The 16,656-nt window shown below is 43.2% G+C and overlaps 1 pseudogene; it reads right to left on the bottom strand.

The window, feature by feature from the left end:
* Nucleotides 1-11,163: 11,163 nt before the first annotated feature.
* On the bottom strand, nt 11,164-12,134 carry LOC127033181 (olfactory receptor 6B1-like; annotated as a pseudogene).
* Between the last annotated feature and the right edge of the window lie 4,522 nt (nt 12,135-16,656).

Raw genomic sequence — 16,656 nt, 5'->3', positions numbered from 1 at the left:
TACTAGGAACAACATTAATATCTACATTAACTTAATGTTAATTGAGTTCCAAACATTTGCCGAAGCTTGTATGGATAAAGTAGCTATGTTCTTTAGATCTTGGCAAGATCACATGAGACATATAGGAACAAGAGCAGATAGAGTCCACTGTTGTTCTAACCAAGTTTTACCTTGAGTTTGTAAAGCGATTCAGCCATGTTATTCAACATGATTTTGATAAACTATTTCTGTTTTACACTGATATGACTTCTAATCCAATACTAGCTATAGTAAGACAGAACCAAGGATCGGGAGCTCTTGGGATGCAGTCAATGATGTTTGTGTCATTCCTTCCTGCATCAATTTTACATTGGGGATGTGACGTTATTGACACAAAGTGTGACCGTGTAGACCATTACTGAAACCAAGATCCTGTAGTGGCACACAAATCTTGTCAAAATGAGATTAAGTATGGTGTCTCTGAGGAGGTTATGATTTGCTAGTTATGATTATACTATCTGTATGTATGCATCATTTTTTGTATTTAAAGCTATAAGTACTGTCTCTATACTGTTTGCATTTCAAACTTGTGCTATGCTTCTGGGTGACACCCCAGACAATTTGGCATCAGCACTGCCTAGCCTGCTTGATGGCCCATTGAGGACCATCAGCTATACAATTAACTCTCTGAGAAAGGGCAGATACACCTTGTGACTCAGCTAGGCATGCAGGGACATGCCTATGAACAGAACTCAGGTTTTTCCGTGCCATGTGCTGGGTAGCTTGTATTTGAGACAAAGGAAGCACCAGCCACATGGCAAAAGGACTATAAAAGGCAGCTGCATCATCTACATTTTGTTTTCAATCCTGCTTCTAACCTCTGGAGCAGGGGTCTCAAACTCAATTTACCTTAGGCCAGTGCCAGTCCTCAAATCCTTCCAACGGACCAATAATGTTACTGAAGATAGTGTTCAGAAAACAAAAATTTATATTAAATTAAACTGTCATACAACTTTATACAATTCTTCACCTCCCAGAGAGCTTTTAGTGTTTGCCAGACACGTGGCAATGCTTCAGTTCTGTCAGTTTGTTAATGTTTGGCCTCAGTGACTGAGCAGTTGAAACCTTCAGGATTGCAGCAAGGCGTGCATCAGATAGTTGTGTTCGGTATTTTTACTTGTATTCATTGTGGAAAAAAGGGATGCTGCCTCTATGCCAGGGGTTCTCAAACTGGGGGTCGGGACCCCTCAGGGAGTCACAAGGTTATTACATGGGAGGGGTTGTGAGGTGTCAGCCTCCACCCCAAACCCCGCTTTTCCTCCAGCATTTATAATGATGTTAAATATATTAAAACTTTTTTTAATTTATTGGGGGGGTCATACTCAGATGCTTGCTGTATGAAAAAGGTCACCAGTACAAAAGTTTGAGAACCCGTCTTCTATGCTGACTCTGCCTGGTTTCTCTGTCCCTCTCCCCCAGACAATGGGAGCTCCAGAGGGAGCGGCGCTGTAGGTGAGAATCCTGGCAACGTGTCTGCCTGCGTCTCTCCTCTACGGGCAGAAGTGGGGAGGTTCTCTAGCCACAGATAGCCAGTGGACTGGAGACTTTGAGACCCCTGCTCTGGAGGAACTTTCTACAAACTGAAGCTCTAAACGAAGGACCTGAATGACCCATCCAAGCAGTGGATGTACTTGAGAGACTTGATTTGAATCTGCAGTTTAATCCATCACTGCTAAAAGCCTGAACCAAGAAGTTTGCCATTAGATTTTAGATTCTAAAGGATTGGCAACAATGTGATTTGTGGGTAAGATCTGATTTGTATATTGACCTGGGTCTGGGGCTTGGTCCTTTGAGATCGGAAGAACCATTCTTCTTTTACTGGGATATTGATTCTCATAATGAGGCATCCCATGAGGAGCGGTGCTGGTGTTGATACTGGGAAAATGGAGTGTCTAAGGGAATTGCTTGTGTGATTTACGGTCAGCCAGTAGGGTAAAACCAAAGTCTTCTCTGTTTGGCTGGTTTGCTGTGCCTTAGTAAAGGAATTCCAGTTTTGGGCTGTAATTGCCCCTGCTCTAAGCAATTTTCATGAATTGATACTCTCAGTTGTGTCCCGCCAGAGTACTCATCATTACATATGGATAGATTAATTTCCATTAATTCTTATGAGGATTGGTGCCTATTGACACTAGATTGCATTGAAAAATTGAGTAGAAGATTTTAGTTGTTCAGCTCTGGTATATCACAAGGTGCGATATAATAGATAACCCAATACTGATATGACAGATCAGACCAGTTCTCTACAGAGATATGGGCTGTTATACGAGTCATTGCTCTGATATGGCAGAGGGAGGTCTACAGGGATACCAATCTTCTGTCCTCCGATTGAGACTCCTGGCCACTTTGCTCTAAAGTCTACATCTGCCTGAAAATTTCAACCTGTAACCGGGAAAGGAAGGGAATATTCTGATTATTGATGGTATTAATTCACAAGACTTGATTAACTTTTCATGCTGTATTCTTCCAATTCAATTGCCCAGCTTGTTTTTTTGTTCCTAGACTCAACCCATGACAGGACACCGAATGGAGAAACCAAACGATCATCACAGAATTTATCCTCCTGGGATTCGGGGATCTCCCTGACCTGCAAATTCTTCTTTTTTCTAATGTTCCTAGTGATCTATATTGCAACCACAGTTGGGAATACGCTCATCGTGGTGCTTGTTGTGACAGATCAGCACCTTCACACCCCCATGTACTTTCTCCTGGGGAATTGTCCTACTTGGAGACCTGCTACACCTCGGACCTTCCTGCCTCAGATTACTGGCCAGTCTGCTGACTGGGGATAGAACCATCTCATTCAGTGGCTGTTTCACACAAATGTATTTTTTTGGTTTACTGGCAGCTACAGAATGCTGTCTCCTAGCAGTGATGTCTTATGATCGGTTATTTAGCAATATGTAAACCCCTGCATTATTCAACTCTTATGAATAAACAGGTTTGCCTCCAGTTGGCTGCTGGAGCATGGTTAAATGGTTGTTTGGCTACTACCATCTTTATATTATTCATGTCATCATTAATATTCTGTGGCCAGAATGAAATTGACCACTTCTATTGTGACCCCATTCCATTGATAAAACTCTCCTGCAGTGACACACACCTGATCATATTGATGGATTTCATACTAATCTGTGTATTCACTCTGCCTCCATTCCTACTAACCCTGACGTCCTATGTGGTATCATTGCCACCATCCTGAAAATCCCTTCCACCGCTGGGAGGCAGAAGCCTTTTCTACCTGCTCCTCTCACTCATTGTGGTGACAATTTTTCTATGGCACAATAATGATTTGTCTACATGCTACCCAAATGTGATAAATTTAAAGACCTGAAAAAAGTGTTTTCTCTTTGCTACACGGTCCTAACTCCCCTGGTAAACCCCCTCATTTACAGCCTGAGAAACAGAAAGGTCAAGGAAGCCTTGTGCAAAGCAGTCAGTAAATGTAGCTTTCACAAAACATGCAGAGACTCCGAGATAATAACTTAGTCTGAGGTTTTCAAAGCTGCCTGGGTGATTTAAGCAATCAGCCCCCATTAAAATTAAGTTGAAAAGTCCCATTGAAAAATCTGAGCACTAAAATGAAAAAGAATTGGAGATGATCTGCACAGAGTTACTAAGACAGTTTTTGTGGTCCCTCGCTGTGTCCATGTCCTGATCATTGTTTCTGTATGTTAGATAATGAAGTCTTGTTATCAAATTCAGATGAAATGGCAATTTTTCTTAATGTTTTCATATGAATATTGTGTGTGCCTCAGTGTCCCCTATAGTGTGCATATTTAATTAGATGGGAGAAAGAACTGTTTACGCTTTGCAGAGACTCAGAGACATAGGTATGACTGATGCCTAGCTGTCTGGGGTCTGGGTATCCATGGCCATGGAGACTTCCAGAACACAATTGCCACTGCAATTGCCAGGACATTTGCCTCCTAGCAACAAATGACCCTGGATGGCCCACCCTTAGCAGGAAACCAGCTGGGTGTGACAAGCTGGTGGACAAAGGACTGGGGAGGGGCCAGGTGGGATTCTTAAGTGTGGGTTGCTGGAGGCAGGGAGAAACTTCTATATTGGGACTACAGAGGGGTCACAGAGCTTTGGGTTTTGGGACTGACCCAAATGTAACTTTTCATTCTCTGTGTTAATGAAAGAATTTCTGCGCTGTGTTCCAGGACATCTCATAAACCCTCCTGCTTTTACAAGCCTGGCTGAAAGTCACTCAGAGTTAGGAAGTCGGGGGTTCATTGTCCCCTTTGGGTGTGCAAGTCTTCTCCACGTGTCCAATTCAGGTGGACTCGCTGAGGGGAGCTCACAGTGAGGAGCAGGGGTGCTGAAGGCAGCTACATTACGTTTCAGGAGGCGGTTATAGCCAAGAGGCCTACCCTAGTGAGAGTGTGGACCCTAAGGGGGCTGACAACCTAAAGGGGTTCTCCCAGGGACTCTTCCAGAGCTGTTCAAGAGCACTGGACATATGTATCCGTGACAGGATGACTTCATCATGCTTGTAGTTACAAGTCATTTCTTATGTCCCCTAAGGACACAATGGAGAAGCCACACAGAGTTCAGGTCAGTGTTCTTTTAACCAGGGAGGGAGGTGGCCATAACCATGGTCCCATCATAGACTTTCTAACTGGGTACCAGGCAGAGTGGAGACAATTTTAACCAATTTTTTATTCCATTAAAAAGCCATTTCTGATCTAAATAAATGTTTGGACAATAAAAATACTAACTCCTGGGACAGCAGAGATAGGGAAGTAAGCCTGGGAAATCTGCCACCACTGATATTGTGCTTGTTGCCATTATATGCATCTGCAAATCCACCCAGGGCCACCCAGAGCAAGGGCAAGTGGGGCAATTTGCCCTGGGCCTTGCAGTGGCCCCCATGAGAGTTTTTTCGGGGCCCGTGGAGTGGGGGTCCTTCACTCGCTCCGGGTGCTCTGGAAAACTCTCATAGGGGAGGGGTCCCCAGAGCTTCTTCTTCGCTCTAGGTCTTCGGCGGCGAGGAGTCCTTCCGCTCCAGGGCAGAAGGATCTCCCGCCATCAAATTACCACCAAAACAGGGGCCTCCCACCACCAATGCCCTAGGCCCTGTGAATCCTCTGGAAGGCTCTGAATCCACCACCTTCACTGCGCTCACACAGACCAGATGCAAACAGCCAGGCCCCAGCATTGACCTATGGACACTTCACCAGGAAACAGCGTTAGAGCTCTTACCTGGACTAAGCCCAGCTGTGACTAGCTCCAGAGGAGAGGAACTGAGAGGGGGTGTCAGAAATACTGAGTAGTGACCAAAATATTTTAGTAGCCAATACAATGGGAAAGTTTATACTAGAAAAAGGGCCACTAGGTGGTGGCATAGATTGAATATGAATAAATGGGTAGGGCAAGTACATTATAACAGACCGTCAACAGAAAGGTTGAAGTGGGACTATACCAAAAACCGTGAAGACCGAATACAAATATGAAAGAGGATTTACATTTTGTAAATCCAACGAGAACCTCATTTTCCAAAGGTAGATCAAATGCACCTACTCATCCCTTCAGGTAACTCCAGGTCCCTTCACTGAGTAAACCCAGTTTTTGAAGAAGAAATAGGAGAGACAAGAAACCTCAGCTGACAAACCCTAAGAAATAAGAGCTCATCTCTTCAAGCTTGGGCTGTGCTTTGGTTACAGGTGAGCATCATCTGCCTGACTGCATTTCTATAACTCCATGAATGTCCTTTATGAATATAAGAGGGACATGGTGGGTGAGCTAATATCTTATATTGCACCAACTCCTGTTGGTGAATAACAGAAACTTTTGAAAAAAGAACGGGAGTACTTGCAGCAACTGAGAGACTAATACATTTATTTGAGCATAAGCTTTTCTGGACTACAGCCCACTTCATGAGATGCATAGAATGAAACATGCAGTAAGACAATTTCAGACAGTTGACAAGAAGGTGTGAGGATACTTATCATGGGAAAATAGATTCAATTTGTGTAATGACCCAGCCACTCCCAGTCTGTACTCAAGCCCAAGTTAATGGCATCTAGTTTTCAAATTAATTCCATTTCAGCAGTTTCTCAATGAACTCTGTTTCTGAAGCTTTTCTGTTGCAAAATTGCCACCTTTAAGTTTGTTACTAAGTGACTAGAGACGTTGAAGTGTTCTCCAACTTGTTTTTGAATGTTATGATTCCTGATGTCAGATTTGTGTCCATTTATTCTTTTGTGTAGAAACTGTCTGGTTTGGTCAATGTATGTGGCAGAGGGGCATTCCTGGCCCATGATGGCATATATCACATTGGTAGATGTGCAGGTGAACGAACCCCTGATAGTGTGGCTGATGTGATTAAGTACTATGATGGTGTCACTTGAATAGATATGTGGAAAGATGATCCCTCACTCTCACAGATTTTGCTATGTCATTACGTTGAGCATCCCCAAAACTGACTGCAACAAGCACCTGTCCCGAGAGGGGTAGTTCTCAGCGCGCAATGCCTAGCCAGTCTTATGTGCCTTAGACAGCTCCGCTGCACTTAGGACCCTCCCCTTGGGGTGTGAAGCAACCTATGGTGAGATGAAGCAGCTCTCACCTACCAACAGGCAGAATTCCTGTGATGCCCAAATGGCAGTGCTGGCTCAGTCTCTGGGAGCATGTCAGGGCATGGCCAGAGGCAGGGGAGGTGAGCACTGGTGAGAACAGAAGGACTTCAGCACTCTGGGAAGGATTTTTCAAGGGCCCTAATGGAGTTATGCATCCAAATCCTTCTGATATGAGAGTTGGGCATTTAACAACCTTAGACGCCTCTGAGAATCTCAGCCTGAAGAGCCACTGGGATTCTATTTCGGTAGGTTCAATCTATGCATTTCCATTGGAAACAGAAATTCTGTCTATTGATGGGAAACCCCCGCTGAACCTCTGAGACCTGCTGCTGTTGTAGGTGCTGTTGTAGCCACCAGTCTTGCAAACATGCTGTTGTACGATTTGGTTCTCAGTGGCTTTAATTTGGAGCAGTGCACACCTAACAGTTGGTAAGAAATGAGAAGAGATGAGATTATGCTCCCTAGGGTCACTAGAGGGCAGAGGAATGAGAAAGTTGCAGCCCTTCTGACCAATAGGCAACCAATAGCAGCCAAAGCAGAAGGGTAAGACAGGAGAAATTATGTTGTCAAATGACCATCTGAGGGAAGAGAAAAGGGAGATGAAGCTGTTTAATGGTCTATACGTGGTGAGGGAAGGACCCTGAAGAGATAAGGACATCTATGTATATAATGAACTATGGATAGTAGCAGATGTTGTAGAGTCAGAAGTGAGCAGTTTTCTAAGTAATGGACAGAAGGTGACATGGGCGAAGAACTGGAAAGAGGCAGCGATAGAATAATCCATTAATCCACTAATAATCCAGACTGTCTGTAATGTTATTTATTTGAACTGGGACTATATAGAACAAGGTTGCAAGGTCCTGTAGTGTCACCAAATCTTGTATAAAGGGGGTCAAATGAGGTGTCTAAGACAAGGTTATGGTTTGCTGGTTGTGATTATGCTGTCTATATGTGTGTCTCAATTTTGTAATTGAAGTTATGAATATTGGCTCTATACAGTCTGTATTCCAAACTTATGCTATGCTTCTGGGAGACATCCCAGACAAGCTGGTGTTAGCTCTGCCTAGCCTGCTTGATGGCCCACTAAGGACAATCAGCTATACAATTGACCCATTGAGAGAAGGCAGATATGCCTTGTAACTCAGCAAAGTATGCAGGAACTTGCCCATGTGACTCCAGACTCCATTTTGCTGTAATTTTCCACAGTAAGAACAAAGAGGTGTTCTTACACCTGGAAAAGACTGTAAAAGGCTGATGCCTTATCTCCATCTGCTCTTCAATCCTGCTTCTTACCTCTGGAGGGACTTTGCTACAAACAGAAGCTCTGAACAAAGGACTGAATGACCCATCCCAGCTGGGGATGTACTCCAGTGACTTGATCTTATCTGGCTGGTTTGGTTTGCCTTACAGGTGGAAAAACCCCAGCCTTGGGCTGTAACTACCCTGCTTTAAGCAATTTGTCCTGAACTGGCACTCTCAGTTAAGTTCCGCCAGACCCAGCATCGTTATACTGTCATGCTGGGAAATCACCACTAGATGGCAGCAGAGTAGAGGGAACGGGAGGGGGTGTCAGAAATATTGACTAGTGACCAACAGATTTCAGAAACCAACACGATAATAGGAAAGTTATACTGTTAAATGTCAGAGGGGTAGCCGTGTTAGTCTGTTTCCACAAAAACAATAAGGAGTCCAGTGGCACCTTAAAAACTAACAGATTTATTTGGACATAAGCTTTTGTGGGTAAAAAACCACTTCTTCAGATACATGGAGTGAAATGTATAGGTACAAGCACGAATATACTGGCACATGAAGAGAAGGGAGTTACCTTACAGGTGTGGGTGGGTGAACTAGTGTTGACAAGGCCAATTCAATGAGGATGGATGTGATCCACTCTCAATAATTGATGAGGAAGTGTCAATACCCAGAGAGGGAAAATTGCTTTTGTAATGAGCCAACCACTCCCAGTTCCTGTTCAAGCCCAAAATTAATGGTGTTAAGTTTGCAAATAATTTATAGCTCTGCAATTTCTCTTTGAAGTCTGTTTTTGAAGTTTTTTTGTTGCAGGATGGCTACTTTTAAATCTCTTATTGAATATCCAGGGTTATTGAAGTGTTCTCCTACTGGTTTTTGTATGTTACCATTCTTGATGTCTGATCTGTATTCATTTATTCTTTTACGTAGAAACTGAGCTGTTTGGCCAATGTACATTGCAGAGGGTCATTGCTGGCACATAATGGCATATATTACATTAGTAGATGTACACGTGAATGAGCCCCTGATGGTGTGGCTCATCATGTGATTGGGTCCTAAGAAGATGTCACTAGAGTAGATATGGGGACAGAGTAGGCAACGAGGTTTGCTACAGGGATTGGTTCCTGGGTTGGTGTTTCTGTGGTGTGGTGTGTAGTGGCTAGTGAGTATTTGCTTCAGGTTGGGGGGCTGTTTGTAAACGAGGACTGGCCTGTCTACCAAGGTCTGTGAGAGTGAGGGAACGGGTTTCCAGGATAGGTTGTAGATGGTTGATGACGTGCTGGAGAGGTTTTAGCTGGGGCTGTACGTGATGGTTAGTGGTGTTCTCTTATTTTCCTTGTTGAGCCTGTCTTATAGTAGGTGATTTCTGGGTACTCACCTCACTCTGGCAGTTTGTTTCCTCACTTTCTCAGGTGGTATTGTAGTTTTAAGATCTTGTAGGTGTTTGTTTCTGTCTGAGGGATTGGCACAAATTCAGTTGCAACTTAGGGCTTGGCTGTGGACAATCGATCATGTGATGTGTCCTGGATAGAAGCTGGAGGCATGTAGGTAAATATAGGAGTAAGCAGGTTTCCAGTATAGGGTGGTTTATGTGACTATCACTTATTTGTACAGCAGTGTCCAGGAAGTGGATCTCTTGTGTGGACTGGTCCAGGCTAAGGTTGATGGTGGGGTGGAAAATGTTGAAATCCAGGTGGCATTCTTCAAGGGCCTCTTCCTGTGGGTCCATATGATGAAGATGTCATCAATGTAATGCAAGTGGAGGAGGGGGCGCTAAGGGACGAAAGCTGAGGAAGCGTTCTTCTAAGTCAGCCATAAAAATGTTGGCATACTGTGGGGCCATGCAGCTACCCATAGCAGTGACGCTGACTTGAAGGTATAAGTTGTCCCCAAATCTGAAATGGTTGTGGGTGAGGACAAAGTTATGAAACTCAGCCACCAGGTGTGCCATGGGCATGTCAGGGATACTGTTCTTGACAGCTTGTAGTCCATCCTTGTATTGAATATTGGTATGAAGAGCTGCTACATCCATGATGGGCAGGATGGTGTTTTCAGGAAGTCAGTGGTGTCTCGACGATAGCTAGGAGTGCTGGTAGCATAGGGTCTGAGGAAAGAGTCCAAATAGTGAGATAATAATGCTATAAGAGTGCCAATGCCTGAGATGATGGGGTGTCTACAGTTTAAAGGTTTATGGATCTTAGGTAGCAGATAGAATACTCCTGGTCAGGGATCCAAGGGTGTGTCTGGAACATTGCCCGAAGTGAAGTATTGATTCCTTATGTTACCCTTCTCCCAGTTGGAGTCAGCAGCTACAGAGCCGGGTTCAATATCTAAGGGTTCCTTTCCAATAATACAACACAAAACTGGCTTGATCCCCAACCCAGTAACCTGAGACAGTTACACATTACCCCTTGGGCTCCTCTAGAGGCAACTCACTGTTTAAAATTAAACATTAAACTAAGTTTATTAAATACAGAAAAATAGTTACCTAACACTTACAATAATTTAAAATCTATCTCCTGAACTTTATGCCTAGGAAATAAAAAGTAAACACACACTGTAAATCCTAAACTTCATCAGATTCACTAGGATTTGAATCAAAAAGCTTTCCACACCCTTTTGGATGTTGTAGCCAGGTTACAGTTCTCCATACACAGGCTGAATTCCCTTCCCAGCCTGGGACCAACCTCCCCAGTTCAAAGTCTTTGTCTTTGCAGCATTCTTATTGCCTCCAGATAGGTTGGGGAGGAGAGAGGTGGTCTCATGAAGCCACTGTCCCTTATTTTATACTCTCAATTCATGTCCCTGGAAAATACTGGCCCAGACATGTCCTGCTAGGCCTTGTTGAGTCATAGAGTTCAGCAATTACCATTGTGTGGTGCCTGCACAACTGTCTCTTACAGATTTGTGAATTTCTTGTTTACAATTCCCCTGCTGGTCAATGGTTGGTGATATTTGTTTAACACCCGCCTGGGTGCAGGTCACCTCCTATGTTGTGAGTGGAGAACTAACAGTGTCTGACACCCAGGCTTCTAATATATTTCAATAACAACCATATAACAAAATTTGATAATGATGTATACAGTGATGATATACATATTTTAACAGAAGAATGAGTTTCAGCAGATCATGATTTTACATATATACCTTACAAGGCATGCTTTTTATGAAATAGCACAACTATATACAAAAGACGAATATGGGAGTTACAGGGTGCTACTTTGAGGTACAGTGCATCACAGGCTCATTGCTTCAATCACCCAGGCAGTTTTCAAAATCTCAGGCTCCTTTATTGTCTCAGAATTTCTGCATGTTTTTTGTGAAAGACACATTTACTGACTGCTTTGCTTAAGGCTTCCTTGACCTCTCTGTTTCTCAGGCTGTAGATGAGGGGGTTTAGCAGGGGAGTTAGGACTGTGAAGCAAAGAGACAGCACTTTCTTCAGATCTCTGAGTGTATCACGTTTTGGTAGCATGTGGAAAATCATCATGGTTCCATAGAAAATTGTCACCATAGTGAGTGGGAGGAGCAGGTAGAAAAGGCCTTTTGTCTCCTGGTGATGGATGGGATTCTCAGGATGTTGGCAAGGATAAACACATAGGACATCAAGGTTAGTAGGAATGGAGGCAAGGTGAATACACAGGCTAGTATGAAATCCACCAATATGCTCAGGTGTGGGTCACTGCAGGAGAGTTCCATCAGTGGGATGGGATCACAATAGAAATGGTTTATTTCATTTGGGCCACAGAATGTTAACTGTGATAGGAATAAGACAAAAATTGTAATAGCCAAACAAGCACTTAACCATGACCCAGCAGCCAACTGGAGGCAAAACCTGTTATTCATAAGAGTTGAATAGTGCAGAGGTTTACATATCGCTAAATACCGATCATAAGACATTGCTGCTAGGAGACAGCATTCTGTACATATCAGAGCAGAAAAGAAATACAGTTGTGAGAAACAACCATTGAATGAGATGGTTTTGTCCCCAGTCAGGAGACTGACTAGCACCCTGGGCAGGACGGTGGAGGTGTAGCAGGTCTCCAAGCAGGACAAGTTCCCCAGGAAGAAGTACATAGGGGTGTGAAGGTGATGATTAGCCATAATTAGTGCAGTGATGAGCATGTTCCCGGCCACAGTTGCCATGTAGATCACTAGGAACATCAGGAAGAGAGGAATTTGCATGTCAGGGAGATTCCCGAATCCCAGGAGGATAAATTCTGTGACAGCAGTTTGGTTTCTCTGGTTTCTGTCAGCCATAGGTTGAGTCTACGAAGAAGAAAGCAAACTGTACAATTGAATTAGAAGAACATAGAGCTGAAAGGTAATCAGGTCTTTTGAATTAATTCCACAAATATTCAGAAACTCTCCACCCACTCCTGGCTACCAGCTGAAATTTTAATGCTAAATGTTGACTTCAGTCAAAGTATAAGGAGTCTCAGTTCGAGAACAGATCTTTTGTATCCATGTAGAGCACCCTCTCCCATATCAGAGCAATGACTAACTCAACAGTCCATTTCTCTGGTAGCCGAATATTGATACAACAGGTCAGACTCTTTCTTTATCTACTATTGTATCCCATCTAGTGACATTCAAAAGTGTAACAATGATGCTTTAATGCAGTATTTCACTTCTGGCAATTGCCAGAATCATGCCATGACTTAGGAGTCAAAATCAATAAATACATCAACTGAAATGTTGAACTGAGATTTCAAGTGCAGCCTATTTTCCTTAGGCATCGATCTTCTGTTAGAATTAATGGAAATTAATCTAACAATGTTTCCTGGTATATTCAGCTTTTCAGTGTCCTTTAAGAGAAGAAATAATTCCCGCCCCCCCCTCACAAGAGATCACTTTATGCCATAAATTTATGAAGTGGCGTAAATTGTCCCCTCATCCCTGTGGCGGTGATGGTGACGTGGTGAGGGACTGGCAATGCTTTTTCTGTTTCCCAATGTTCACTATGTAGCAATAAATAAATACAGCTCTTTGGAAGGTGGATGTTAGGAAGGGACAAAAGCCAGGCTGATGTTAAACCGTAACTGGACAGTGATCCTCCTCACACAATAATGATTGTGGGATGATAGCACAAGAACAAGAAAGGCACTGGGGGGAAGACCTTGTCCCTGAATTCAGTCTCTAGCAACAATCTGGCATGTGTCATCTGGGCTAGTAAGACTCTATCAGCATTCGCCACCCCATTGGGGCACACTGTAAGCCAGATTCTCAGCTGATGTAAATCAGGTAGCTCCACTTGTGTCATCAGGGCAGATCCCCAACTGAGGACATGTCACAAGACATGGATCTCAAGCTCCATCTCTGTGAAATGGTGCTATGAATCCTGACTGGCACGGCTGTGGGAAGGTGAGCATAAAACTACTTATATTCATTAGAAGAAGAGCTTTGTGTAGCTGAAAAGCTTCCCTTGTTCATCAACAGAAGCTGGTGCAATATAAGATATGACCTCGCCTGCCTCGTCCCTCTAATATTCACAAAGCACATTCATGCCCCTGTCTGGTGGTGGTATAGAAATACAGTTAGAAAGATGGTGCTCACCTGTAATGACAGCACAGTCCAAGCTTGAAGCGATGAGCTTCTATTTCTCAGGTCTTGGCTGCCAGAATTCAGGATCCTCAGCTGAGTTTCCGTCTCTCCTGTTTTTGCAGAAACTGGGTTTTCTCAGTGAAGAGACCTGCAGTTAGCGGAAGGAATGAGCAGGTACATTTGATCCACCTTTGGAAAATGAGCTTCCCCTTTGATTTAAAAAGTATAAATGCTGCCTCATATTTATATTCAGTCTTCAAACTTTTTTATAAGGTCCCGCTTCAACCTTTCTCCCACGTGGTTCATTTTGTGGCTCCAAAGCTTTGTAGCTAACAATGCCCAATGAGACTTGTACAGTGTGACTTGTATAATTGCATCTTTTTCGAAGTCTAATAATCCATTATGGAAAATATTTGAGATCGTGATTAAAGAGCATCTTACATTTTTGGGAGATGCCTGTCCAAGAAGATTGCCTCTTATAATGTACTTGCACCACCTCCATTATTAATATTAAATATATGCTGCCATCTAGTGGATATTTCTGAAAAGAGCTGCCCATATATCACCCTTACAACATGCTTCCACCAAATGGCCATTTAACTTTCTGCCCCACCCCCTCCACACACATGATAGAGATCTGCAGTGACCTGGAAGCCTACTTTCATCACCTCCGACTCCAGGAATATTTTCAAGACACCACTGAACAGCGCATTGACCCACAGGAACCCTCCTACCAACACTTCAAGAAGAAGAATTCTGCGTGGACTCCTCCTGATGGTCGAAATGACAAACTGGATTTCTACTTCAACCGAGTAGTTGAAGAACCAACAAGAAGGGATGCCATTTTAGATTTGGTTTTGGTGAGTAGTGAGGACCTCATAGAAGAAATGGTTGTAGGGGACAACCTTGGTTCTGTCCCTGCCTGCAGGTATATGAGATCTTGGGGAGCAATTACCACACAGGTGGGGTGCCATTTAATTTCTTTATTAAAGGAAAAAGGAAGTGGTGGGAATTTAACAATGAAATAGGATGGGATGGGGTGTATAGGGTGTTTACAATAGACAATGATGGGGGGGTTCTTCTTATTGAACAGTGTAGGGAGTTCTAACAGTGGGGTACAGTAAGTGGGGTTCAGCACAATGGGGTACAGTACAGTCAATAAGCGTATCAAAAAGAAATGCAAAATAAAATGGTAGCTTCTAAATAAAATGGTCAACAATCTTAGATAGAATGTATTAAGTGGTTAGTGGCCTTATACACAATGTAACACAATGGTATCAATGCAAATACAACGTATATTAGAAAAGTGGAAGCAACCAATGGGGTGTTATAATTACAAGTAAAATGTGAATATAAGTGAACTTATGCAATGTAACGGTATAAAAGAAAAGTAATGACTTAATTTGTGAGGCTAGGATAGCAGATAATCTGTCAAGGAACAGGAGGGGGGAGGGGAGTGAATAATTAGTGGCAACCGATGAGAGGAGAGTGCGGCTGGAAGCAGCGAGAGACTCTGAAGCCCTGCAGGGTAAGGACAATGGAGCAGCGTGATGGTGATCTTCGGTAGGGGAGGGGCAGCGAAGAAGTGTAAAGGAGGGCTGGAGAGAGGTTTAAGCAACAAGCGGACACCAAAAACAAAGGGAAAAAAAGCGGCAAAGGGTTTGGGAAGTTTATACAGGGGGAGAAGCAGCAAGGAGTTTGGGAGGTTCAGAGGGTGATGAAGACGCGGGGGGGGCAGCAAAGGGTTATAACAGGGAGACACGGAGAAGCACACAGAGGGGGAGATTGGAGCGGGGGAAAAACAGACACGGGAAAGTTCAGGGAGAGATCGGGACAGCGGGAAGACGAATTTACAGCAGCAAAAACCTTATCTATCTTAACCAACGACTAGGCAAAACAACAAATATCACAATTCTAAGCAAAGCTATAACAAGCAACTATACGGAGCAATAAAACAGTAAACTATAACAAGGCAGGTGAAATTTACAAGCTGTACAATTTTAACAAACTATGACTTATTAAATTAAAAAAACCAAGACCTATGGTGCACCTTATGCTATGGGGAAGTCACAGAGGGCAGAGTGGTATGTGACCAGGATACAGCTCCCAAGGAAGCCAAGGGATGGTTATCATAACCTTAGTCCCAGATTTGGACCTTAGCGTCCAAAATATGGGGGTTAGCATGAAAACCTCCAAGCTTAGTTACCAGCTTGGACCTGGTACCTGCTGCCACCACCCAAAAAATTAGAGTGTTTTGGGGCACTCTGGTCCCTCTGAAAAACCTTCCCTGGGGACCCCAAGACCCAAATCCCTTGAGTCTCACAACAAAGGGAAATAATCCTTTTTCCCTTCCCCCCTCCAGGTGCTCCTGGAGAGATACACAGACACAAGCTCTGTGAAACTACACAGAGAGACTCCCCCTCTCCGTTCCCAATCCTGGAAACCAAAAGTACTTTCCTCTTCACCCAGAGGGAATGCAAAATCAGGCTAACAAATCCAACACACACAGATCTCCCCCTAATTTCTTCCTCCCACCAATTCCCTGGTGAGTACAGACTCAATTTCCCTGAAGTAAAGAAAAACTCCAACAGGTCTTAAAAGAAAGCTTTATATAAAAAGAAAGAAAAATACATACAAATGGTCTCTCTGTATTAAGGTGACAAAATACAGGGTTAATTGCTTAAAAGAATATTGAATAAACAGCCTTATTCAAAAAGAATACAAATCAAAGCACTCCAGCACTTATATTCATGCAAATACCAAAGAAAAGAAACCATATAACTTACTATCTGATCTCTTTGTCCTTACACTTAGAAACAGAAGATTAGAAAGCAGAACTACTTCTCCAAAGCTCAGAGAAAGCAGGCAGACAGAAAACAAAGACTCAGACACAAAATTCCCTCCACCCAAAGTTGAAAAAATCTGGTTTCCTGATTGGTCCTCTGGTCAGGTGCTTCAGGTGAAAGAGACATTAACCCTTAGCTATCTGTTTATGACACGCCCCCCAAATTGCAGACAGTGGGGAAGCTCACTGGCGGCGATTTCCTTCTAGAACTTTAAAATAAACAGATTATTACAACACATGCACCTTTACATATACTACTAAGTATATAACTAACAGACTTTTACATTTTAAGAACACTCTTTAACTACTGGATTTTGGGAAACTCTCACGGGAGAGTGCATCAGCAACTTTGTTAGAAGCTCCTGTGATGTGTTGAATTTCAAAATCAAAATC

This window comes from Gopherus flavomarginatus, chromosome 12 (assembly GCF_025201925.1).
Source record: "Gopherus flavomarginatus isolate rGopFla2 chromosome 12, rGopFla2.mat.asm, whole genome shotgun sequence".
Classification (NCBI taxonomy): Eukaryota; Metazoa; Chordata; order Testudines; family Testudinidae; genus Gopherus; species Gopherus flavomarginatus.
This window is presented reverse-complemented; position numbering and strand designations above follow the sequence as displayed.